This window comes from Globicephala melas, chromosome 5 (genome assembly GCF_963455315.2).
Source record: "Globicephala melas chromosome 5, mGloMel1.2, whole genome shotgun sequence".
Classification (NCBI taxonomy): Eukaryota; Metazoa; Chordata; class Mammalia; order Artiodactyla; family Delphinidae; genus Globicephala; species Globicephala melas.
This window is the reverse complement of record NC_083318.1, coordinates 29,688,190-29,715,530: the sequence shown is the minus strand read 5'-3', so window position 1 is coordinate 29,715,530 and position 27,341 is coordinate 29,688,190. Positions and strand designations below refer to the sequence as shown.

Sequence of the window (27,341 nt, the reverse complement as noted above, 5' to 3'; positions counted from 1 at the left end):
GCACAACTGCAGGAGGACTGGCTACTGGCATCAAGTATGTAGAGGGCCTGGATGCTGCACAGGACAGCTCTTCGCAACAAAGAATTAATCACCCCAAATGTCAACAGTGCCAAGGTTGAGAAACCCTGGACAAGAGAAATATAAAGAAAGAGATGAAGAAAAGAGAAATCGGAAAACTCAAAGAGTGTGTGTTGAAATGTGATACAGCTTCGAAAAACATGTTCATGGCTTAGAATGACATCACTTTTGTTTCACATACGCTCAGGCTGAATTGCTTCAAACCAATTCCAAGCACAGAGTAAATAAACGCCTGGTTTCAAATCAGCAGTTCTATTTAAAATTGAAAATAAGACAAAACGACCAATTTCGAGCAATATTTCCCTTCATTATTCTAGAATTAGGTTCATTTCTGTCTACAATGGAATCATGGTCCAGCTGCCCTGTGAGGCCTGGAGTGATCAATTCTTACAAACTGTATGCCTGTTGTGATGCTACCCTTGCCAAGAAGATCACCCAGAATTGCATTTTATAATCTCTCTCCAGGCAACAGAAACGAATAACCTGGAATGAAGAATAGTCACTGCCAATACAGCCCCCTTTTGAAGCGGAATTCCAGTTATTTCCATTCACCCCCTGAGTATAAGAATCCCATGGTTGCCAACGCTTTCCTAGCCCTGGATGGGGAAACGTTGTAAAAATACATTAGACTACCAGGACTTACACCTCTAATACTGATCTTACATGTTCTTAGCCAGTCTCTTCTAAATCATCAAAGTATGACAATTTGACAACAATAAAGGTTTCTGTGACACAAACTTTTTAAACTCTACTTTGTAAATCTCAGAACTATACAAGTAGGTGCTACCATATGCTAAAGGATGCCAATTGTAATGAACAAAATCAGTTGCACCGTTTTCTAAACCTTAGAACAAATTATTTGATTATTTTTATTAGTCACCCTCAGGCCTTTGGTATCCTGCATTTCTGCCATGTTGGGAGACACTGATCCTCTGATGATTGTGTACCAAGCTGAATGAGTTGAACAGGAAGCTGCTCTCTACTATGTGTGTGTCATCAGTTTCTACATGGGGAACCAGAATAGAACCTGCCAGGGTGGCCAACACTGGTTTAGGAGCTTTTAATCTTTATATCTGTGTTCATCATTTCCCACAGAGACTTTCACTTTGCTTTTTTTTTTTTTTTTCTTTTCCCCCCTTCAATTACAGGATCGAAGCTAAAAATGATATGATAAAAATTCCTCTTGGGGAAAATGTTTAATAGAAAATTCTCAAGGTCTATCAAACAAACACAGAAACGAAGAGCACAAATCCCATTTCTCCAGAAAGTGAATTTGTTTCATTTCTAAAGTTTCTCTTTACTACTAGGTTGTGAGACAAGAATGATTTCTTCTTCACTTGCATGGCAGGTGAATCCTGAGACATGTCTAAGGTACGGCAGGGATTTATCAAGCATGGGTTCTGAGAAAAGAGATTCTTAAAATAGCAATGCCCAGAGCACCCTTTCCTTCAACCAGACAGTTTCAGAAGGAAGTAAAAATGCTTAAGGAGAAGGGTGTGTATCTGACTCATGGTTTCTTTGAAAGCCGGAAGGTTAATGTGTCTTCCCATATTCCCAAGGGCATTCCCTTTGGCATTAAGAGGGACTGTGTCCTTGAGAGTATTCACCGTGGCATGCACACACTGTGTTAATAGATAGCCATCACTCTGTAAACCTCAGCCTTTGCTTTCACTATTCTCTTTTCTTATTTGTCAAGAGCAACTTACTAAGCAACAAGATTTGGGATAAAGAATATTCTTTACTTAGCTATGTTTACACATAAAGGTCCCGCCTGTCCCACTCCCCATAAAAAAGTAAAAAAAAAAAAAAAAAAAAAAGATGTGACAAGTGTTTATTCAAGATGTATCCTTCAGTCTAAAGCATTTTTGAGCCAATCTGAGAAATTCTAGATGCCTACATGCCTACATGCTACAACAACATTTAAAAGTTTTACTGAGTATCCACAGTAGATCTCTAGTACATGAATTTACTGCTCCACATAGACACAAAGTTAACACTGGCTTGGAGTGCACGTTTGTGCACTGCTCCAGGACACTAAAATAGAATGCTTTTCAATTTGGTCAAAGTAATAATAACTTGTTTAACTGAGAACTTATTGCATTCCAGGCACTGTTCTTAGTGTTTCGAGGACTTGTTATATACAATGTCTCATTTACATTTCAGAGAACCCGTGATCATGCCCATTTTCCAGACCAAGAAACTAAAGAACAAGGTTAAATACCTGTACAGAACCCAGAGATTTTCAGTGACAGTGCTGGGAGTTAAACCCAGGCAGCCAAGTGTCAGCCCTGTGCCCTTAATCGCTACACTGGGTTCTTATCCAGAATGTTATACCTTCCCAGTTGGTTCCTTCAGCAATAGTGTATCATCACCTTTCCCAGCTCCCCATCAGTCTTTCTGACATTCACAAACATAAATAATCACTTACTGTTGAAATCTATTGATTCTTCAAGAAAGTATTCCTTTAAGTCATATTCATAAGGCTATTGATTTTAACAGAGAGAAATAAATTGAAGAAGATAAACTAAAAAGCAGTGCCCTTGCTTAAGTGGTCAAAGTCTCCGGAGAATACATCTCAAAAAGCCACTGCATGCTAGAAGCTGACTCCTTTTCCAGTCTGATGCTTGCCTACTCTTTTTGTATACTGACAGGCATATTCCCTGGGTCACTTAATGGCTGGGCATACTTTGGCATATTACACAATCTTCCATGTGATTTCTTTGCAATCTTTGACATAGTACACAATCTTCTGCCTTTGTATCTTCCTACTTAGACTGATTTACTGTGTCCTTCTAGCTGTACAAAACGACTTGCCGTATTCCTGTGCTTTCAGCTCGTAGAATCTAGTATTGAAAAATTATTGAGGACAGGTGTACAAGACTACATCTAAGAAAATGTAGGCATTAAATCATACAAAGGCAAGTACTTTATATTTTCCAACCTCCTTGTTTATTTGAACAGGAACGTCATTAATGTAGATTATAGGCTCTAGAGAATTTTAACAGATTTGACCATTGTCTCCCAAACTATGTCTAAATGCTTTCACATGATTCAAATGATCTTACCTCTGACTACTCTGAAATCATGTCTTATAACTTCTCCTGGAACATCCTATGCTACAGCCATACTGTGATTTTCAAAAGACATCACACCCCTTGCCCACCTTGCCTTTCTTTACACATGCCATTCTCACCACTTTGAACGCCCTTCCAACCCATCCTTGTCATTTTGTTGATCTTTGTGAAGATATTCCCTGACTGCTTCTAGGTCAACTGGATTTAACCTTTCCTTCATCACCTCTGTGCTTTCTATACACTTTTGCCTACCTATTATAGCACTTAACTCTTCATATTTCACACATAAATTCACAGGTTTGTAATCCTGAAAGCTAGGAACTGTGTCTTACTCAGTTTTTTACACCCAAGGCCTTATACTACAATGCTGGCCTAAAGTGGGCTCCTGACATGTGAATGGATGAATAATATATTGGCTATTTTAAAGATGTTGCATTTTGGAAATACTTTAAGGAAAAAAAAAAAAATATATATATATATATATATTAGTGGGAGACTAAAGAAGATAACCAATGCTGAAGTCATCTATGAATCTACGCTTCAAACTCACTTGATTCTAAATCTAAATGGTAAAAATTATATTTTATTATAATTTTGTTTACCTCAAGAGCTGAAAGAATCCTACAAGTTAGTTTCGATTCTACTATCGTTTTTTAAACCTCTCTTTGGAAATATGGTTCTGTTTCTACTGAGGCAGGCTGCTCCGGGAGTAGTATATTGTAACAAGTACCTGCTCAGAAATACTGGGGAAGCATCATCGAATTTCTTTACTTCCTGCTGCCCAGAGACCCACATATTGCTTTCTCTATGTAATTGTCTGCATAAAATAAGCAAAGACAGAACAGACAAAGTGAGAGCGGCACTGTGATAGCATCACTTTCCACCTGATGACTGTACCCTCACCTGCAATCAATAGAATCTTGTTATTTACCGATACATTTCCAGACCGACTCTGAAAGGCCAGGCTTAATCTGAAAGCAAAATAATGCCAACAACATCATACTATTTTGATGATAAATAAATCATATTAATTTTGATCAGGATTATTACATAAACCAAGAAAGCTCTAAGATACTATTTAATGCTATCAACTGGCAATGAGGGAAGTGATAATGCCTGATTCAGGTGAGGATGCAGAAACTCATCTGTTTTGCTGGCCAGAAGGTAAAGTAATATAGCTCTTGAAAAAACAATTTATCAAGAATTCTAAAAGATCCATAGCTTTTAATCCTGCAATTCTACTTCAAGGAGTCTGTTTGAGGCAAACAATCTTTAATATGGTAAAGGAAAGATAATCTCTACAGTGCAACAGTGAAAAAGTAACTAGATCTCTAAGAGTCAGGGATATGCTATGGTATGTCCACTCAAAATACTATTACACATAAAGAGTTATATAAATTTAGAGTTACATAAAGTGTATATGACTTTAATAACTATGGAAGATAAAAGCAGAATGTGGGGGCTTCCCTGATGGCGCAGTGGTTGAGAATCTGCCTGCCAATGCAGGGGACACGGGTTCGAGCCCTGGTCTGGGAAGATCCCACATGCCGTGGAGCAGCTAGGCCCGTGAGCCACAACTACTGAGCCTGCGCGTCTGGAGCCTGTGCTCCGCAACAAGAGAGGCCGCCATAGTGAGTGGCCCGCGCACCGTGATGAAGAGTGGCCCCTGCTTGCCACAACTAGAGAAAGCCCTCGCACAGAAACGAAGACCCAACACAGCCATAAATAAACAATAAATAAATTAATTAAAATTGCAACCTCCCTTTAAAAAAAAAGGAAGAGAGGGAATGAGATCTAATCCACAATCTTTAAAAAAAAAAAAGCAGAATGTGGTATAATTACATCTTGGAAGAAGAAATACCCCTCACTCCAATTTTACAGTGGTTATTACTGGGTGGCAGGATTATGCATGCTTTTTTTCTCCAATTTACTTTTATGTACTGAATACCTTTTTCTACTAGTTTAATAACAAAAGATGAAAATTTTATATAATAAATGTTTAAAAATGTTTAAAACTTTAAAAGTACAAAATGCTAACCAACACACCAAGCATTTTGGTGGTGGTTGCATGATTATATAAGATTACACAAATTTTATTCCATATACTTCTGCACATGTCTTATTGGAAGATACCAGTGTAGTCACCATCATATCTACTGGAGTCACAAAGACCTGGATTTCAATCCTGGCTGTAAGTCATCATATTGGCTCTGTGATCTTGAGTAAAATACTGTACATCTTATCTGCCTCAGTATCCTCATCAAAAAAACTGGGAAAGTAACACTGCCTTCTCAGGCTTGTTGTAAATCATCAAAATACTGTACCTGGCAGCATCTGACACACTGTAAGTCCTCAATACATGGTACCTAATACAATTGCTTATTATCGGGGGGAAAAAAATAGATGTTTGGGGCTTCCCTGGTGGCGCAGTGGTTGAGAATGCCAATGCAGGGATGCAGGGGACACAGGTTCGAGCCCTGCTCTGGGAAGATCCCACATGCCGCGGAGCAGCTAGGCCCGTGAGCCACAACTACTGAGCCTGCGCGTCTGGAGCCTGTGCTCCGCAACAAGAGAGGCCGCCATAGTGAGTGGCCCGCGCACCGCGATGAAGAGCGGCCCCCGCTTGCCACAACTGGAGAAAGCCCTCGCACAGAAACGAAGACCCAACACAGCAAAAATAAATTAATAAACTCCTACCCCCAACATCTTCTTAAAAAATATATATATATGTTATAACAGACTCAAACGCCAAAAATCAGGCTGGTTGAGTCTCTATGGCCAAAAGCATTTCAAGTCCTGTTTAGTCATTTTAAAGGTATACATACCAGAACATCTGTGAATTTGATATTAGCCTTTTGTGAGTACCTTGAAAATGATAAATAAGCAAAACTGCACTACCCAAGTTTGTAATATACAAGAGCTTTTATGAAAACACATCATTTAGATATCTCAGCTTGAGTATGAAGAGCGGTAACATTGTGAAACAATGATCTGAACACTATTCTTATAAAAAGTCCTAGACAGGACACAGGACATAAGTTTCTTAGATGGTACACACGGGTCACTCTTGAACTGAGCTGAAAAGTACTGGCCCACCTAAAAGTATGTTTAGAAATAATAACAATTAAAAGCGGCTATAAATAAGCCTTCTAAATTAGGTTTTTCTTTTTTTTTTTTTTTTTTTTAGGTGGAAAGGAAAGCTTGCTTTATTTCAGATGCCTGCAACTAGAGGGGGTGGTGCGGTAAATTAGATATTTCTAAAAGAAAAACTTGTAAATGTTATGGAAGATATGCTTTTTTTTTTCTGACCTATTTATAGTAGGAAGAAAAAGCAGATCCTTTTATAGTCATTTAATTACTAGGCTACCAGTAAAGAAAAGAGTTGAATTTGACCATTTGGCTGATTTACACTGCAGTTAAAAGGCCCATGGAATGTTAGGATATTAATATTGTACAATGCTCATTCTTTGTACAACTTACAGTATTTTCACAATAAAAAATGTTGATTGCAGCAAGTCTGAGCTGAGATCAGTTGGCCATGCAGCCTCACGGGTGGATATAACAATGCTGTATTGTGAGGTTGCTTCTGCCTTGGTGGTGAGAGGCGAAAGCAAACCTGGCCGTGAGGTAAAGTTCTGATCTAACCCAGATTTGTAAAACTGGCATCATTTCTTGGATGTCAGCAGACATTCAAAGGATAACCGCAGGATACAGATACGGCACAATCTGATTATTCCAAACCAGTTAGTGGCCAAGAATCGTCCCTCAATTCTACACACCTGGCATTGGGTGAACCTGGCTGATCATGAGCAAATATCTATCAGCTATTTGACCTCTGGTGCATCTTCTGCTTCGGGTCAGCAAAAGCTGATGATCCTAGGTAATTGGTTTTCAACTTCTAGTCCTGCCTTTCGCCCATAACTTCCCTTAGAGCTTTATACAAAAAGGGAGCACCCAAGGGAGTCTACCCGTACGTCACAAAGGACTGAAATTATGAAAGGGCTTTGAGAGGCTCCTTTTCTCATCAGTATCTGCCTCATTTGACTCCTACTGGCTGCTTGGGGCAGGGAAGTGAGCAGCTGGGCTAGAATTCCACTCATCAGAACAGTCGAGGGGCAGAGACTGGACTAGCAGTTCTCAGTACAAAGTAGCTCCAATAAGATTTTTCACCTCAAGAGTGGCATGTGATGCCAAAATCTAATCTCTATTTTTAGAGTTAAATCTTTCTCCCACCTACAAACTCTTTGAGTAGGTCCAATGTGAGGTCTATCAGCCTATAATATTCTCATTAAAAACGCGGCATGCATATGACCATGGGCAAAACAGCCTTGCCTGACGGTACATGGGTGGGCACTGAGATCAAGAATTCTTATCCATAACTGCATATGATAAAGCAAAAGAGCAGAGGTTTGGGCGTCCCTGGTGGCGCAGTGGTTGAGAGTCCGCCTGCCGATGCAGGGAACACGGGTTCGTGCCCCGGTCCGGGAAGATCCCACATGCCGCGGAGCGGCTGGGCCCGTGAGCCATGGCCGCTGAGCCTGCGTGTCCGGAGCCTGTGCTCCGCAACGGGAGAGGCCACAACAGTGAGAGGCCCGCGTACCACAAAAAAAAAAAAAAAAAAAAAAGCAGAGGTTTTACCTAAATGACACCAATATGATGACTCCTTTTTTTTCACATTAATTTGATGAATTTTAGGGGGATAAATTGACTGAATTAACAATTTATGTCATATATTCACTGAAATTTATATGGCATATGTTCACTGAAAACGTATCTTATGTCTGGTCTTAATAGCTTCTCCAAGGAAGAAAAGTTGTACATTTTGACAGCACAAATAACCTCACAGAAAGAGAAATTTTCCATATTCTTTTCCGACTCCATTTGGAACTCCTGATTATTCATTCAAGAAGTACTAATCAAGCATGTACTGTATGCCAAGCACAGTTCTAGGCTCTGGGAATACATCAATGAACAAAACAGACAAAAAAGCCTGTACTCATGGAGGTTACACATCTGCAGACAGACAATAAATAAGAAAATAAATAATAAGATATGTTACAAGATTATACATACGATGGAAAGAAGAGATGGTAAAGCAGTGTGAGGGGAAAATAAGGCGGGAAGTGAGGGACAGACCACAATTTAAATAAGGGGGCCAGGGCAGACACACTGGGAAGGTGAATTTGAGCAAAAGACTTATGGTAAGGGAGTGAACCCCTCTGGAAAAAGCTAGGCAGAGAAAAGGCAGAGAAAAATAACACGGGCAAGAACTGTCTTCTGTGTTTACAATGACCAGGTTCTGCTAATTTTGCCTTTGGAAATTTCAGTATACTGAGATATCCTTTGAGCATGTATCTCTAAGTGTATATCTGAACAATAATTCTGCTTCTTTCAGTAAGTTTTCATCTATTGATAAATACAGCTATGTTTGCATAGTCATAAATATTCAGGAAGAATGAGCATAAAAGTATCTAGACTATGGTAAAGAAAGTTTATTAATTTGCATAAGCAAACAACATTTTATTTAGGGGGTAATTATAATTGTAAATCTGAGTTCCTAAGAAATCCCCAAACTTCTCAGTTTCTGATCTTTTGTGAATTAAGTTAGTCTGTAGACAAAGATTATGAGGTACCATGGTTGAATCTTAAATTAAGACAGATCTAAAGTAGCTTGACACTAGAGATGAATTTATTTAGTCTTTCTCATAAAGAAGATGTGTAGTGTTCTTTCGGGATTCCCTCCTGCAAACCCAAACCTGAATATACAAAATCAAAAGCTGGTTCTTCAAAAATTGACAGGATTATTCCCAACTAGAGACAGAATTTGATTTTCTACAAGCACATTAATTCTGCTTCACTGGCAAACTGGTTTTAGGTCCAAGTGGCAAGAAAAGGGATAATAATTCCTGACAAGGACAAGGAAATACGTTTTCCGTTTTTTTCCTGAGTCAGCAGGGGGATGTAGGACACAAGTGGCTTTTTAATGTGTAGTTCTCTAAATATACATATAAGAAGCAAAGCCCAATGGTACTGCGGAAATCAAAGCTTTAGAAAAAGAGGCAAATAAAATGAATAAAATATGACTTTAAAACTAAAAAAGGAACTAAGCAAATTTCTTTTAAAACACACTGTAGCAACTATTTCCATTAAAAAAAAAAAATTAGGCCTTTTATTCCAGAGCTTAAGTGAGTTGCAGTTAGGTTTTAAATTTTCGACCAAGTAATAACGCTATATACACTATAACCTAATCCCAATTTTAGGAAGTTATCATAACACTCCAAATATAAGGTATAGCCGTTTCTTTAAAGGCCAAAAACTTACTTTTTAAAACACTCTGTATTTCCCTAGTTCATCCTTTCTAATGTCGCAAAAGATATCTTCACATCCTTACAGAACTCAGATCTCTCTCTGCCTGTGAAATGAAAGGCCAAAACTATATTAATATATATAAAGAAAGGGGTGGATAAAAGTTAATTTTCTTTATTTACTTTTTATTAAAAAGTTACATTGAGATGGTTGATTTACAGGTAAGTTTTATTTTCCACTTGTGTCTATGCAACACATATTTTAAAAGAGGATATATATTTATTACTTTTTTAATTAAAAAATAAAAATATAAGTTTTAATTTGAGTGAGAAAAGAGAGCTAGAGATTGGGAGTGAGAATTAGAGATTGAGAAAAACCTGCTAAAATGAAAGTCATAAACAAAAAATGTCAGAGCCTAGTCTGAGTTGGGAGGAAGCAGGGCAGACTCAAAAAAGGGAGGGAGGTGGTGCTTCTTATGGCGGCAGATTCCCGCCTCCCTAATCTTCTGAATCTAGAAGAGTCCTGTGGTCTGAATGTCTTGTACTCTTTACAATTCATGTTGAAATCCTAACCTCCATTGTGGTATGATAGGAGGTGGGGTCTGCGGGAGGTGATTAGGTCATGAGGGCAGAGATCTCCTGAATGGAATTAGTGCCCTTATAAAAGAAAGCTCCGTGGGAGGTTAAAGAGAGAACACGACCTTCTAGGGAGCAGGCCCTTTCCCCACACTGAATCTGCTGGTGTCTTGATCTTGGACTTTCCAGACTCCAGAATTGTGAGAAAACGTTGTTACTTAAGCGACTCAGTCTGTGGTATTTTGTTATAGCAGCCTGAACAGACTAAGAACAAAAAGTAACCCTAAAAGTCTGCACTTCACTACGACTCTTACAAGACTTTTAGACTTGAGCTCGATCTACGTCAAGATCATCATGATTACTGAGCTCCCTGTCTTCAGCCACCACCATCCCTCCGGGTTCTTTGATTCCCTGCCTCAAAGATAACATAACTGTAAGGCACATCAAAATCAATTATATCCTACAATCAAATAAAAAACTTCTGGCTAATATCATATTTACAAAAAAAATATCAGTGCATTACAACTAGCAAAGACTTTGACAAGAGAGGAAAACTGAAAGAAAGGAAGAGTGGCAGGCAACCTCTTGTACTCTGCGTTAAGAACAGAGACAGGACATTGCACTGTAGCTGCTCTAGGACTCTGAGGATGAGAAGGTAAGCCTACATCTCACTAAGCTTCTCAAGATTCTCATTTATGTGAGCATTTAACAAACACATTAATCTAAAATTCTTTGCCCTTTAACCAGAAAACTGAAACCTAGGAACTTTTCTTCATAAGTAATAAGCTACTTCAGTTGAAAGATATACTTTTTCAGGAATTGCTTGGAGGATGATGGTTTAGTCTAATAACAGAGATCAAAGATATTTATTTACCTCCTAATTAATAAAAATTTACAAAGCCTTTTGGCTTACGGTGCCAAATTTTGCTGAATTTGTACTGCTAAGAGTTTATCTGGGCTAAGAGTAAGGAGAGTTCTGATTCATTTTTTCATATTGCAACTCAATAAATATTTATTAAGCACTGACAATGTGCAAGGCATTGAGGAGAGTTAACAAAATAGACACTCCCTGGTTCCTTGGAGACTTTAAAGTCTTTGGGGGGTAATAGACAAGTGTATGGGAAAGTGGGGGAATAAGATCATAAGGAAACACTCCAATAATACTACAGATGCACCCTCACCCAGATTTAGACAAGATGAGTAAGTGGGAATAACATGGGCAGAGATCAAAGCAAGAGAGAGAGAGAGCACATTCAAATAACTATGAGGAATTTAGTGTGTTTGACCTTCAGATCCCAAGAGTAGGTTTTGAGAGTTTTGAGCTGATGGTCCAAGATAGGTGGAAGCAAGATTATGAGGGCTCCTATAGACTATGTTAAGACATTTCTTTTTAATCCTAAGAGCAATAGGAAGCCACTGAAGCATTTAAATGAATGAAGTCAACATGCTTTTGCTTGTGATATATAGAGGTTGCTCACTGATAAGATCAAAGCAGGAGCTTGAGTGAGTAGCACAGGTTTTAGATAAGGGCAGGGCCTGGAGCTGAAGACAAGGCAGGCGTGTGCAATGTGGATACAGGAAGTCCCCGGTCTGAACATTCTTAGGTGGGGAGTTATTTCATAGGAACTGATCACATGGTCTAATGTTCAATATATGGGTGTATGAGGTTAGTCAGGTGATTTCTGCAAATTACTTTCACTCTACCCATCTGAGAGTATAGGGAATGCAGCAAAGTGTAATATTTCCTCATGGTTTTGGTGCTTATCATGATCTTAGCTATAAAATTATGCTCCCTCCTGTGTCAACCAGCGGCATGTAATAATGTCAGTTTCAGGACTAAGAAAACATTCACCCATTTTCCCAACCAACAGGGCAGAACTTGTAAAGTTCTAAGTTCCCGTGGAACACACTTACGAAGATCCAGTAAGTATGTGAGTGATTACCAAGATTTTACGTTATGAATTTTATATTCATGCCTCAAAGGTAAAATAAACCTTTTTAACGTACAGGTTTATCTTGCTCTATACAACAGATTTACTCCCAGAAAATTGTGTATAAATTGTTTTAAACTAAAGTGTATTTTGAGAAAGTTTGGGGAGCGTCCCTACTGAAGAGAAATTTCATGATTACTTGTAAAGATCGAATCTTGTTATTGTATTGTATATATTTTCTCAGGTGAGGCACATCTAGACTGGATTGCTTTCACTTCTCGCCACATGAGAGGAAGGTACCCAGAGTCATCGCCTGGAAAGTCCCTGAGTCTCTCAAGAGATGGATCAACACCAGGGCAAACATTATAGTAAGCGATGTGCTCCACAGATGTCCTTCGGTTGGAACGCTAGTTTCAATGGATTGGATCCTTAGGGAAGCTGTCTGAGGATGGCGGTATGACTGAACTGCCAATCACAATGCCCTTCTCCCTGGCTCCCTTCCAGCAATTGGTCTAGGGGTAGTCATGTGATAGAGTTCCGGCAATGATGCATAAGCTGAAGTGGCCAGATGGGACTTCTGGGGAAGCTTGCTTGATTTAGCTGACACACCCTTTGGAGTTTTGCTCCTTTGCACATCTCTTTCCTGCCTTGTCACAGACTGGATGCCTGGTGGCAGCCGTCTTATAGCCACGAGAGAGAAAGCCAGAGGCACAGAAAGATGAAATGAGCTTGGTTTCCAGATGGCATCACTGGGCTGCTTCATCAACTCTAGATCGCATGCTCCAGACTTTTGTTGAATGAAACAAGGAAATCGCCATACTTAATTAAGGTTCTATTTGTTAATGTTTCTGTTAGTTCGCAACATACTCTTAATGAATATTCTGAATTTCGATTCAAACTTCTCTGAATACAACGTACGAAGTTCTTTGATACTGAAATACATGGCATGCTGCAGCGATTTAATAATGTGGGTGGCAGCAAGCAAGCCATTACCTCTAAAATGTAAATGTTTATATAGTGACATGTGTAGAGGCTCCTTCTATAAAAGATGCTAGGCTACCTGATCTATTGTGTTGTTACCAAAAAACAGCAGGAAGACAGGAAAACAAAACCCCAGAACCCTCTACATCCTGCCTAGGCATTTTGGCCACAATTACTCTCACTTAGTTGAGCTTGATTGGTCAAGTATTAAAAATGACTGAGCCCCGAGTGCTAAAGCAGGAGCAACACACTGGTCCAAGGGAATAACTGTCCAGAAAAACAAAAGGATAAAATGCTTTGTGGACAATTTTGGGCAAATTAAAGTTACACAATAATAAGCACTGCACAAACCGGACAAAAGCACTGGCCACCAGGGACTGGACAGTTCTCTTTAAGCAAACATGTGGGCTAAAGTTCACAACAGCTATCCTTATTCAAAGGTGCAACCTGTCTGGCAGGCTCCAGGATTTTCAGGCGAGTTTATATGCACACGAATATAAATCCTTGCAGGATATCAAAGAGAGCAAAGTTACATTTGTGCACGAGTGTGTACTTATATTGGCACCTAAATGCATATAAACATCGGTAAGTACATATTTCTATTCAAGGGGATAGTTGGTGAGTTTAAAGATCACTAGAGACTTCTCACTCCCACTCATATATAGAAGTTCCGGCTGCACTGTTTTTTACTGTCTTCGTATATAAATAATCTTCTATAGTTGAGGAAGACTCCTGAGCAATAATTTTATATTATGTGTAGGGGCTACACCTTGGACATTGAACTGAAAATGACGAAACACATCAAATATCTGCCACAGTGATTTTCAAATTCCTGTAAGCCATCTGGAGCTACGCCCAGTGATTTGAATTTGCACAGAGAAAAACTGAGTTCCAGAGACGTGAGGCCAAGTGCTCACCGAAAGAACAAGAAGAGGCATCAGGGCTGCTTAAATCTAGTTGTGTGGATTATTTAATTTGAACTGTTCGAATTGTTTATTAAAGTGTTTAGAATTGGCCACAGGACTTCCAAATCCCCAGTTCATTTTACGACACAGAGGCAAACTTTTCTCTAGGAAATTAAATGGTCTTCTATAAACAGGAGGAGTATTGATAGAAGTATCAGCAACAAATCCAAGTTATGCAGTGTATGTGAATTCAAAAATAAGCTCAAAGGCTCCAGCTGATTTGTTTACTTAAATATATTGGTTGAATACGTATACTCATAAAAATTACCTGGGGAGTCTGTTTAAAAACACCCAGAAATTCTGATTTTCTAGGTCCTATGGGGGAGGGGAGGGCCTAAGAACATGAGTGTTGACAATGGCTAAATGATTCTGACACAGGAAGGCCTGCGGGTCCCACTTTGAAAAACACTGGTCTATGCTGTTCTAGATGCCAGAGACACATATCTCAGACTGCTCAGTCTAGTGAGAGAGACAAGGAAACAATTTTACAATGCCTTCCAAACATTCAGAGGGATGTGAAGAGGACAGAAGAAGGCATAAAAAAGGAGGGCAGAAGTGAAACTAAACTCTCTTGCAGAACGAACCAGTTTTCAAAGAGCAGAACAGCTAAAGAACAGGAGAAAAAGTGCTTGGGCAGGAAGCACGGCGGGGACAAGCATTCAGTGGGGCATGTTGGAAATTGAACAAGGAGTTTGGACCGACCAGGGCACCAGAGGAGTAGGCAATGAGGTTGGAGGATTAGGAGGTAGTATCCTGAATGACTTTTCTACCTACATGCGCCTAGTTTGAACTTTTGATTCTGAAGGCACAGGGGGCCACTGAGGGTTGAAGCAGGAGGGGCAGAGTTAGATAAGATTTTTGGAAAGCCCGCCCAGCCATGGTCACATGGAGGACACCTGGGGGAATGCAAGCTGATGGGCAGAGATGCCAGGTAACTGCAATTCTCGTCATGAGAAGAAGCCAGGACTGGTGAAGATGGATAGGCGAACGCTATTTGGAAGATGGTAGCCCATCAGAGTAATCATTCCCTACGTGAATGGAAATGAATTCAGCAGAGAAGGTAGAACAGACAGGTCTTAGCAACTAATTTAATGTGGGGAGAAAGGCAAAAGGGAGAGTAGGTGGTGGTTCTCAGGTTTCTGGTTTGTCTGACCCGGTAGCTGGTGTTAGCTTTGTGGGTGGGGAGTAAAGAAGTGGTATTCTAGTATTTAGTTAATAGTTAATGAGAATGTGTGACTTACTGGTAGAGATTGAAAGAGACACATAGGGGCTTCCCTGGTGGTGCAGTCGTTGAGAATCTATCTGTCAGTGCAGGGGACACGGGTTCGGGCCCTGGTCCGGGAAGATCCCACATGCCACGGAGCAACTGAGCCCGTGCACCACAACTACTGAGCCTGAGCTCTGGAGCCCGTGAGCCACAACTACTGAGCCCACGAGCCACAACTACTGAAGCCTGTGTGCCTAGAGCCCGTGCTCTGCAACAAGAGAAGCCACCACAATGAGAGGCCCGCGCACCACAATGAAGAATAGCCCCCGCAACTAGAGAAAGCCCTCGTGCAGCAACAAAGGCGCAGCAACAAAGACCCAACACAGCCAACAATAAATAAATAAATAAATTTTTAAGAAAGAGAAAGAAAGAGACACATAGGGCGTGGGACTTAGAAATGTTGGGCTGGGAAGTCATCCACATTTGCATGGTGATGGCTGAAGTCAGGAACCTGGATGAGGTCATCCAGGGGGAATATTCTGAGGATCAGGGTAGAACCTAACTGGGAGGGAGGTATCACCACTGAAGGGGGAGGTGAAAAACAAGCAGGAAAGAATAAGAAGAGACAACCAAAAGGTAAGAGGAAAACCAAGGAGTGTCATGGAAAAAAGGTCAAAGCTAAGAGAGGGTCGAGTGTCACCAGGCAATCAAGTCAGATAAGTGCTGATAAAGAGTGTTCCATTGTGACCTGAAGTGGCCTTTGGGCTGCCTCCTCTGTACATGGTTCATTCATTTCTTCAAATATTTACTGAGGTCCCCTGGGTGCCAGGTGCTGTACAGATAAACCTCAAACCTCAAGGACAGCCTCATCCTACTCTGAAAGCAGAGCAAAGGCATGTCCATTTCCTTACAAATGTTACACTCTTTCAGATGTGAACAGGAATTGAATTTGTATGCAAAGCACTGGGTGATATCACACTTGGGCAAACAGCAAGGAAAGGAGGTGGGGTGAGATGCTTTAGGAAGATGGGGCTTAGAGAATCACAGGAGTCTGAGATGAAAGCGGGGACGGGAAGAAAAGGTGTGGCAGCATCACCTCCTCATCCTCTGACCTGTTATTTTGTTTAACCATTGACTTAGCTCCAACGTCTGCCTGGGGAGCAAAGTCCTATGCTGAAGAGAAGCAGTTACTTCCCAATATACTCTTGGTATTGAAAGAAGAAAATTAAGATAAGAAAGAGTTAAACTCACCAAATTAAATTGTTTCTGGGCTCTGACTACACTTTTGAAACCTCCTCTTATAGTTATTCAGCATAGTTACTTTCTTTTTTTTAAAAATAGAACAAGTCTTTTAGGGTTTTTTTTATTACTCATAAAAGCTTTTTTTTTTTTTTTTTTTTTTTAAGCTTTCTGACTCTGCGCTTGTACCTTTCACACTGTGACCAGGATTTTCATTAAGGAAAGTGAGCTTGATCCTGTCACAGACCCATTTAGCACACATGGACCCACCACAGGCCCTGCTGACATGTTTTTTCACTTTAGGTAACCTCCTAAGAACTTTAGGTCTCACAGCATGAACTTCTCAGCACATATCACATACAGATTTTGGTGCTTTTCCCAACCTTCTTGGTATAAAAGCAAGTAGTTCTACTACCAGGGGTTCAAGACAGCCTATTTTTGTTAGAGGCTGTATTGCATGATAGCCTACGATGGTGTGTCAAACTCAGGACACGTTGAACGCCTCTAAACAGCATTCCTGGAAGGGCTTCCATTTCTTAGAATTACTCTGAAAACTTAACGTCTAAACCTTCAAAACAAGTTATTAGGAAGCCTGTTTTTATACTTTTAGAAACTTAGAACTGATACTATCCATACTTTAGCAGAGTAAAGCCTATGATTATTTCAGTTATCCATTCACTTGTTCAAGAAATACTGACTGAGTTCTTGCTAAAGATTCTAAGTGTCAAAAAAGATGAAGGCCTTGAGCTCACGAAGCCTACATTCCAGAGGCAGACAGAAGCTAACTGGAGGCTCTATAGCGTATCTACAGTCATAGTGATATGTTTTCAGGTGCAAAATTAAAGCACAGCAAGGGGGCCAGGAGTGACAGGACTCCATCAGCTATGGTGGGCAGGGAAGGCCTCTTATATATTGAATAGAAATATATGAAAATAAAATATTTGAAACAATTAGAATATATTTGACTGCACAATTGGTATCTGCTTCTGATCCCCACAATATATTCCTTCCTTCAGGACTCCATCGCTGAGATCTACCAATTGCAAAACCCCATTTTAAGCACAGTGGGGAATAGAAGCATTACACCCCTTCCTGCTCTCAGAGTCTACTAACTAGTAGTGACTATCACACATGAAAGAACACGGTCAGTCATAATCAAGTCATAAAAAGAATTGTGCTAAGAATTGTGCTGATGGAGGGATTACAAGGCTGTAAGAGAACATGGCTTCTGGTAGGACTTAACACCACGGCAGGATAGGGAACAGGGGAGACTAGGAATGTGACATTCCAGAATGAAGGAACAGTGTGAAACATGGGCTAGACAGTGTTTATCTGGAGAGTGAGAATTATTCCAGTTTGGTAAATGTGTTCGACATGTGAAAGTGATGATGAAACCAAGCAGGACCCCATGGGGCCCTCCTGGGGCACAAAAGCCTTTCCAGGTCCCCCATTTCTTATTTGCAGGATAAAGGCTTCAGCCTCCTAGGCCTTCCCTAAGTTCCAAAGGGCAGAGCAAATGGCTACCGGTCAGGGAAATACGGAATGCAGAAAAAAGGAGGAACAATGAAGAAACTACAGTGCAACAATTAAAGCAGGATACTGGTTCTACCTCAAGGGATATACGTAACAATATCTTTGAGTTCTTCTGCAGGAACGAAGGCCTCACCTCAGGTGGAAGACAGTAACTTCAGGCCGAGCATAAGACGCCTAGACCACCCCCATTACCTCGCCATCAGCCAATTATTAGAAAGTCACATACCCTGCATCCCACCCCTCAAATTTTGCCTGTAAAAACTCTTCTCCCCAAAACATCAGGGAATTCAGAATTTTGAGCACAAGCCACCTGTTCTCCTTGCTTGGCCCTGCAACAAACCTTTCTCTTTTCCAAACTGCAACGTTTGGGTTCGTTTGGCCTTACCGTGCATCGGGCACACAACCCTGCGTTCGGTAACAGTGATGTGGGAAATAAGGCAGTAGAGGAAGTTTGGGGACAGAACTGAGCAGGGCCTTGAATTCCAGGCTAAACATGTAAGGTCTTCCCTTTTTTTTTTGTACTCATGCATAGACCAGGAAAATAGAACCCAGGACACTCCTTTATTATGTGGATATACAACTGGGTGAAAATGAGATAATCACCTTAAGGTTATCAAGGAAGTCACTGAAAATAATCTGAGGATGCCAAACAAATGAGATGTTTGAACTTGACCAGAGTCCAGGTTACTTAGGACTCTTCAGGCACTGTGCTAAAAACTTGACGCAGATCTCTCCTTCAATATTCACACCAGATACACTAGGTGTGTGCACCACCCCTACCGACAGGTGAGGAAGCTCAGCCAGGTGAAATAACTAACTTGCCCAAGGTTGCATGACTAATAAGCAGTGGTGATCTGGGATCAAACTGGCCTCACTCCAAAGCCAAGGTCAACATCATGGAGGCCAAAAATTGTAACCAAATTAGCAAATCTGAGGAGTCGGAAACACATGTAATGAACCTCAGTATAAGCACAGTTTAGGGTAGCAGGGTAGTAGCCCAGGGAATAAGGGAAGGCACTAAAAATTAAAAAGTTAAAAATGGATAAACTCAGCAGCAGATAAAGGCTTTATTGGAAAAGAAGCCAACCAGTAGAGGGACCGCAGCAGAGCACTCTCTTCTCTTCCTGCCCCTTCCCTTCCTCTCCCTCCTCTTCTTGTAATTCACCTCAGTCAAGGTCACCTGGAAGAACCCTAAAGTAATCCTCCTATCCTCAGCACAGGTCTGATCCCCACCAGGCACCAGAGACAATTTAATCTTTCGAGAAGATCCTCAAAGACGAGCAAGAGGTCAACATATTAGATCTGTTTAGAATTATCAAAGGAACCAGGAAGAGAGAAAGCTGACCATAATTTGGAGTGAGGTTTTCAAAGAATTAACCTCTACCTTCATTAATACCACAGGAAGAACTTCAATTAGATGTAACTCAGTAAGCCTAGTTGAAAAATGAATTTTTCTTCTAAACTTGGATATGGGGCTAGGATATTAATCAATATATATTGATTAATGACAATACGTATGATTAAATCTGGGTTCATATGAAAGATATTTATAGTGGGGTTTTTTTGTTTAAAGTATAATTTCCACGTTATTGTCTTTCCAGGGAACAGTATTTTAGTCTTTAAGGACTTAGCTCCTTACATGGGCTTTGGTGGAGGTCGTGGGGCAGCACCGGCAGGTCTAAATCGGGGTGGAGGTGTTCGGTCCTTCGGGGCTTCCCGAGAACGATTCCTGGCTACCTTGCTGTGAATGGCACAACTGACGCAATAATGCAGTTTCACATACAGCTTGGGAAGCACATAGGCGTCGAAAACACTCGCTTCGGAAATGTCCCTGACGGCCGCGGCCTCTAGGACGTTACGAATGACGGACTTCTTAATGGTCTTATCCTTGGGCACGCATCGGGCACAGTTAGTACAGCGAACAGGCTGCACGTGGCCGCGGCCCTTTTTGACACGACCATTATTCCTTCTTTTCTTGGTCATCTTGGAAGCGAGGCTAAAGAGGCTATAGTGGGTTTCTTAAAGCAGTGATCACGGAGACTGCACGTTCACAGACTGAGATGTACCCATTCAGAAAATTTAGCTCAACATATTGTCTCATAGGATTCTAGATATTTGAAATTCCAAGTGTTATTTTGGTCTCAATTTTCTATATAAGTATCTCAAATTCCCATTTCACTTTTTGACAGGTCATGAATGCCCTCAGATGTTTCCTCTGGAGCTAGGAATCCTGCATTAGGAATAGACACATAGCTATAATACCTTGAGTTTCATATATAAGTTCAATCGGTTGTAAAGTTAAAGGCTGTGCTGATAGTTCTGGGTAGAATTCCCACAACAATAGGTTTGTCTTTAATAAAATGTTTGCTTTATACTGAGTGCCTTATTGAAGACATTAGGAATGTGCAAGTGAAATAGGAGGAAGGAAGCCGGGCACAACCTTTAAAAGAACGACATAGCCACTGAGGATACGACATAAACTGGTTAGAACCGATTATGTCCAAGATTCAACTTCCAGTAGACCTTGAACCTCACTATACACTCATAATACATTAGCATGCTAAATGACACACCCACAGGCACCATGACAGCTCCAAGTTTGACCATAAAATGTCAAAAAGTGGGCAGTGGCCCAATTCCTGGAAATATCCACCTCTTCCCTAAAATTGTTGGAATAATCCTCCCATTCATTAGCCTATCAAATTAACCAGCCCATAGTTCGAGGCCTCTCACCTTCTGAGATGGCCCACACTCCGTCTGTGAAATGTGTTTCTCCCAGGGCCATTCTGGAATGTGTATCTCTAAATAAACACTTCTTACCTATCACTTTGTCTCTCACTGAGTTCTTTCCACAAGGAGACATAAAGAACCTAAGCTTCATTAAGTCTTGAGATCAGGTGTGTGATCTCAATGAAAAGACGGTGGGTTCAAGGCCCAGTCTGAGTTATGTGGCTTCATAGGTAGTAATAAGGAAAGTTTGTCCTGCCATAAACAAAGCTAGGACTGATTACGTATGCCATTGACTGACAGATACACTCACTTAAATTAAGAGCAATCATTACTTCCTCAAACTGAATGAAAGACTGGAGATGCAGTCTTACCCATCAGTTTGCAGCTTGGCACGCGGGATCTTAGTTCCCCGACCTTGGACACCAGGGAGACCAGGGATCAAACCTGTGACCCTTGCAGTGGAAGCACAGGGTATTAAACACTGGACCACCAGGGAGGTCCTGTGAAGATTTCCTTATTTCCCCAGAGTAATTCTGCAGGATCTGCCAGCTACCTCTAATTACACCAGCTTCACCCAATAATCACACCGAACTCTACTCTCTGAATAGCATTCTTTTATCCTCTGACTAGCTGACTAAAGGTAAACTGTACTTTTCGGAGTCTCTTATCACCTTTGTGTTTCAGTTTCTCAAATGTTAGTTCATTTGTAAAACTGCTGTTTGAGGCTAAATTAACAAAATTAGCAGCTGAATAACGACCACACCCTGCCTACCTATACCCTAATAGAGAGCACAGAGATAAGCTGGGAGGGGATGGTAAAGAAAAGTTGGGAAGGGAGAAGAAACAGAAGTCTGAAAAGAACACCTTATCAGAGAAACATCCAGTCTTCCGGGATTGTCATTTAAAGAGCTGTGGAACTCACATAAATGCAGAATTACACCCTTTCTTCCTTCTTGGCTGGAAGGCCAAGAGCCCCGCGGTAAAAAGCACCCAGGTCAAAGTTTGGCAGGGAAAATAGTACCTTTGGAAATTTTATGGTCTGGCTTTAAATATAGGTCAAGAAATATAATAAAACTAATTTCTTTTTTTTTCCTTAGAAGACTGGAAATCAAAAGAACTTTGGGGTTAATATAAGTAAATTTTAGTTCCTTCCAGCACTAGAATTCAGTGATTCCTTGACTCTGAGCCTGGATTAAATCTACCTTGGCCGAGTATAAACCTGGTTTACTGGCTGGTTGCTTTTACTGATTTTGCACTTTACAGCCACTTCCTCTTAAGAAGTTCACCATCGTGACTAATTTCTTTGGGGGGAAGTTGGAAAGCAGAGGGCCAAGTCAATCCGAAATGGAGCAAACAAACTCACCTTCTACTACCTGGTGAGGAGGACACTTCCACTATTGTTACTGAACCAAACTCGGGTCCACTTGCTTGTCTGCAGTAAAAACAATGTACTGGCACTGGGTTGTCGTGAAGGAAAGTGCAGCGTTTACTGTACGGTGCCAGACGAGAAGTCCAGGGAAGCCAGCGCTCGAAAAGCCTGAGCTCCCCGTGGGTTTCAGCAAAGCACTTTTAAAGGCAAGGTGAGGGAGGAGGGTCCCAGGTTAAGCGATCAGCTGCTCTTGCAGTTCTCTGATTGGTTGATGGTGAGGTAACAGGGCGGTGTCACAAGGGTTAACAACATCAATCCTTAGGCGCCAGTAGGTTTAGGGGCTACGTGCTCACGGTCATCAAGTAGTTAATTTCTTTCACTTGGTGGTGGTTTTAGCGTCTGTAAAACAACTCAGGAAGTGTGTATCAGATACTATTATCTAGGTACTTCAGAGAGGAGCCGAAGCAGAGGGTATGGGGCAGGATCTGTCCCAGGAAGGCCCCATAGGGTCCTGCTCGGTTATGCTATGAAGCATTAGCCTCTTCCAAGGTTTTAGAAGATATTTTGACGTTACTGGAGATCTTCTTATATCCATGTCAGTTAAGCGTATGACTCTAGTAAGTCTATCTAAATTTAAAAGGCAAAAGCTGATAGTCACTATGAATAGATTTCTCTTATTTATTAATAGGATCTATTTTTAACCATATAATAATAATAATAGTAATGACACCATAAATTTTTTTGGCGCTTTGCAATTCACAAAACACTTTAACTAACATGACATAGATTCCTGGGCAACCCACTCTGAGACAATAACAAATTTGTGGAAACAACTGTTGGCAATGGGCTCACAGATGCCTGGAATTCCCAGGCAGCCAGCTGTATGTGTTCCCCATTTCATTAATTTCAAAATAACAAGACCATGCAGATTCATTTATATATTATGGCAGGTTTTAACTGTATGTCACGTATCATCTACTTTGTTCCTATGAGACAAAACGATTGCCTTTTACAGGTAAGAAAATGGAGGCTCTTCAAGGCTCTTAAGAAAAGAAGTTACTAATAAATGACTAAAAAATAGCAGACCTATGATTAGAGTGAGTCCAATTCTTTCCTCCATCCCACAGCTTCTGCCAAGTCATTATAGAAATGCACGGAGAGATTCTTATCCCTTGTTGCTTGGGTTTCTCAAGAGTGGTAACCCATTTTAGTAACACAGCATGCTCTGTAATTTACTACTGACAAAGCCACTACCAGAAATTTACTAGTAACTTTCAACTTGGTAAAACATGACTAATAAAAAGCAATCAAAGAGCAGCCTTCTCTTTCTTTACAGCCACATGGTTGCAAAGCAAGCTAGTTACATGTTTGTGGATTTGTGCCAATGATATATACAGCTCATTAATTCCACAAACACTTATTGGGCACCTATTACCTACCAGCCCCTATGTGAAGTGCTGGGTGCACAGTACTGAAAAAGATGGGCACCACCACGAGCCTCACAGAGCTTGTTCTGTTGAATTGGGGAGAGATGGATGCTAATCCACAGATAAACAAAAATAACCCACTATGGTGTGAATTGAAAGAAAACAACAGAATACTGGGAGAGACAATGTTTGGGGGCGGGAAGCTCTTCTAGATGGAGAATGAGAATATCTCAGTAGAGCTGGCACATCAGTTGGGATCATAAAAATGGGGAAGAGCTGGCCTTTGAGAAGCATGGAAGGACGTTCCAGGGAGAAGGAAATGCATACTGGAAAGTCTGAAAACTGGAGTTTAGCTCGTGTAAGCGGCTGAGAAACGGTCATTGCGTGGGTAGGACCAGGCAGGGGGGGGGAAGGTTTGAGATAAGGAGGGGGTCCTACACTACTCTTCAGTCCTTTACACTGCCTCGAGGCACCTGATCCCAACCATCTGTCTTCAATCAACTACACTTAAACAGCTGCCTTGTAATCCAGAAACTATCACAGATTAAGCAGATAAAGCTAAAAACAGAATAATATCAATAGATTACCTAAACCAAGGATGCAAGTTTCCATCTTTTTAATGAAGGTTTGCATCAAGTTAAATCATTAATTATAGATACTGATATAGATACATATCTCTAGTATTCTAGAAAAAAGCATTATCTCTCAAGGTGAGAGGGTAGGGAAACCTTAACTTGTAAATTTTAAGGGAAAAAAGTGAGATTATGGGACTTCTTTTTGTGTGGGTTTTTTTTTTTTTTTTGCGTTACGCGGGCCTCTCACTGTTGTGGCCTCTCCCGTTGTGGCGCACAGGCTCCGGACGCGCAGGCTCAGCGGCCATGGCTCACAGGTCCAGCTGCTCCGCGGCATGTGGGATCTTCCCGGACCGGGGCACGAACCCGTGTACCCTGCATCGGCAGGCGGACGCTCAACCACTGCGCCACCAGGGAGGCACAGTGTGTATTTTTTAAATTAAGAAAATAAACAACAAAATGAAAAAACCTTTTTGTTTTTATGAAAGCCTGGTTTTAAGAATTTCAGCTCGTTAAATTTAGGAAGCTTAAAAAAAAAAATCAAATTCAAGACTGTTCTCTGGACCTGAGCCTAATGCATTTTCACTTGAATGAGAACTGAATATACATTTTTATTCCCTTGGGGCTCTGGGCTGTCAATATTTTACTTTTCAGAGATGGGCAGACATCTATAGATAATCATGGTGACCTTGGGTAACATTTTCCCTTATTTAAATCTGTCTTCTTTCCAAAGTATTTTTTGCCTGTTAAACATGATTTTTGGGGGGGGTGGGGGGCGGGACGGTGCGGCTCACAGATACGTTTTTAGAAAACAACGATGCACATAAAATTTTTCCTTTTGCACTGATGCATCTGGACCTTTTATATGTCTACTCTTTTGTCTCTTTTTGGAAGTGATTTGGAAGCAAAGAAGAGAATGGCTATACAGTTGACCCAACTCTTTCTATTAACGGAGTGTTTTAACTTAGGATTTTTAAGTGGAAATGAACTTTGTTTGTCTAAGATTTTTTTCAGCTTCTTTAAATCTGGCCCCCTTCCCTAGTCACCTTCGGCTAAACCTGTCATTCGGCAGGTAACAGTCTCTAACATAACTGCAACAATCTCTACTGTGGCTGAATTTTCATAGCAAAGAATCTCAGGAGTTACCAATTGGTTACAAACTGTTCTGTCATACCTAAGTGTTTGATAGGGCTTTGTCCTGTCCCTTCCCTTCTGTGACGGAATACCTTACATAACCGGCCCCGTCATGTTAAGTACCCTTGGGGGTTGGTTCAGGATGTTTCCGACACCCCCATTTGCTTGGTATCCCTGTACTCCTAGCATGTGGTAATTATCTGTGACTCCCCTAGTCCCTGGCGGCCATAGATGGAGCTGACTCACTCGCTCTTTCACTCAGTGAGTGCTTTCCCCACGTCCTTAATTCCCCATGCCACTTTGGGGATAGGGCTAGCATGTTTCTATAAGCCCTAAACTTGATTTTGCATTTCACAGAAAGGTGGAGAAGTTGGGTTTCCCCCGCCCCGCCCCCTTTTCCTTTCCACAGGAAGATAAAGCCAGAGGAAGCCTGTACTGTACTTTCTGCAGTTACAATGATCAGCTGCTTCCCATTCCCTACTTCTAAGTTTTTGTGCACTCAAGTATCAACTCCCAACCAATCTCCACCACTTACTCTGCTAAAGAGAACAAACGTTGACTCTGAGGGTCTCGTTCTTTTTAAGTTTTTTTCGATCATCTTTTGCCTTCAATTCTGAGCACCTTTTACTTGCAACCAAGAGACAATATTTGTGTGTGTGTGAATTCTTAAGGTTATCAACAGATACTCAAAGTCTTAGCAATGTCTGAATGACACCGAGCATGTTCGTATTGCCCAAGTACCTTCAGTGACTACTTGTTATTTGCAACCAAGGGTAATATTTTTAATGAATATCTTAAAGTCTTCAAGAAGTACCTAAGGTTTAAAAAACCACGAATAATACTGTGCACAAAGATCACCTCTTAGACGACCAAAAAAATACCACAGTAAACTCTTCCAGAGTGACTTGTTTTTCTCATGTTTCTTAGGTAATCTCTTTTATTATGAGCTTAACAACTAGCAGGTAAAGGGACATTTAACAAAAACTTATAGAGAGTGTATAACAGCAATATCCTGCTCTTGGCCCCAAGAAGAAGGCAAAGCCTTAGGCCCTTTTTCTGCAAGTGGTTTTCAACCAGTTGAAGAGCTTACAATTTAGACTGAACAAAATATTGACTTAAATAAGTTCTGTTATCCCAAAATTTACACTCTTAAGATGTTTGCTTTTTTTACAGCTCACCACCGCTCTTGAAATTTCTCATTCACTCATTCTCATACCTCTTGGTTCTGAAAAACTCAGTCCATGGGAACTGATTCACCATGAGGCATGAATGAATGACCGACAGTTCTCATTTTTAATTCTTACTTCAAAAACAATTTTTTAAAATAATTTTGTTTTATTTGGCTGCACCGCGGGGCACGTGGGATCTTTTAGTTCCCTGACCAGGGATTGAACCTGTGTACCTTGTGTTGGGAGTGCGGAGTCTTAACCACTGGACCGCCAGGGAAGTCCCTCATTTTTCATTCTTGAAAGCTGCATGGTTCTAAGCCCTGGGGGCCTATTAGAATCACCTAGAGAGCTTTAAAAAACACAGTATTTGAGAACCGCCTCCTAGAGAATCTGATTTGTCTGGCGTAAGGGACATCGGTATTTTGAAAAAGCTGCCCAGGTAACTCTGATATTCAGCCCCAGCACATATGAAGGATACTCACAATGCACCTGAAGAATACAACAGAAACAGCGTGTCCCTGGGACCACCTACTCAGAAGAGAGTCTATCAGATGATCAGAAGGAGGGCGGTGGAGGGAGTGGAAGATCCGAAGAAGCTACAGATGACTGATAATGACCCACGTGGAGGGGACTGGCCCTTACCTGGAGGGCCACTCCGATCCTTGCAGAAGTATTTGAATTCTACTAGTATAGTATTAACTCAGGTTTTATTAGTCTAAAAGAACCTTGTGATGCTTTGGAATTTCAGGCAAAAATCTTTACAAATATGAGAGACTCAGCTGGTGTGGGAGACTATACCTTGAAACAGAATGACTAGCATATATTTAGATAGCATAGTCCGGCTGTAGTAGTTACACTTCCCAGCATTTCCATAAGCTGGCCTTGCGCTGTCTGATCGTCTTCCTTTTGTCCACTTCTGAACTAGCAACATGCCCGCAAATTGGCCCACATTTTTTACAGGGGTTCAACTACCAGCAACAGCAGCAGTGGCAACGCTGGGAAAGTGCCCTGTAAGCCGCGATTGTCACCCGCCCGTGTCTGTCCACTTATT

At 41.0% G+C, this 27,341-nt stretch overlaps 1 protein-coding gene and 1 pseudogene across 4 annotated transcripts in view; both read right to left on the bottom strand.

The window, feature by feature from the left end:
• ELOVL6 (ELOVL fatty acid elongase 6) overlaps nt 1-27,341 on the bottom strand; it is a 134,368-nt gene that overhangs the window by 64,780 nt on the left and 42,247 nt on the right. The window contains exon 2 of one of the 4 annotated variants that reach the window (XM_060299099.2): nt 9,474-9,564. The exons of the other annotated variants lie outside the window; for them this stretch is intronic. The gene's annotated coding sequence lies outside the window, so the exon portion shown is untranslated. The remainder of the gene's footprint in view (nt 1-9,473; nt 9,565-27,341) is intronic. 4 annotated transcript variants of the gene reach the window in all.
• Nucleotides 19,507-19,872, bottom strand: LOC115857217 (small ribosomal subunit protein eS26 pseudogene; annotated as a pseudogene).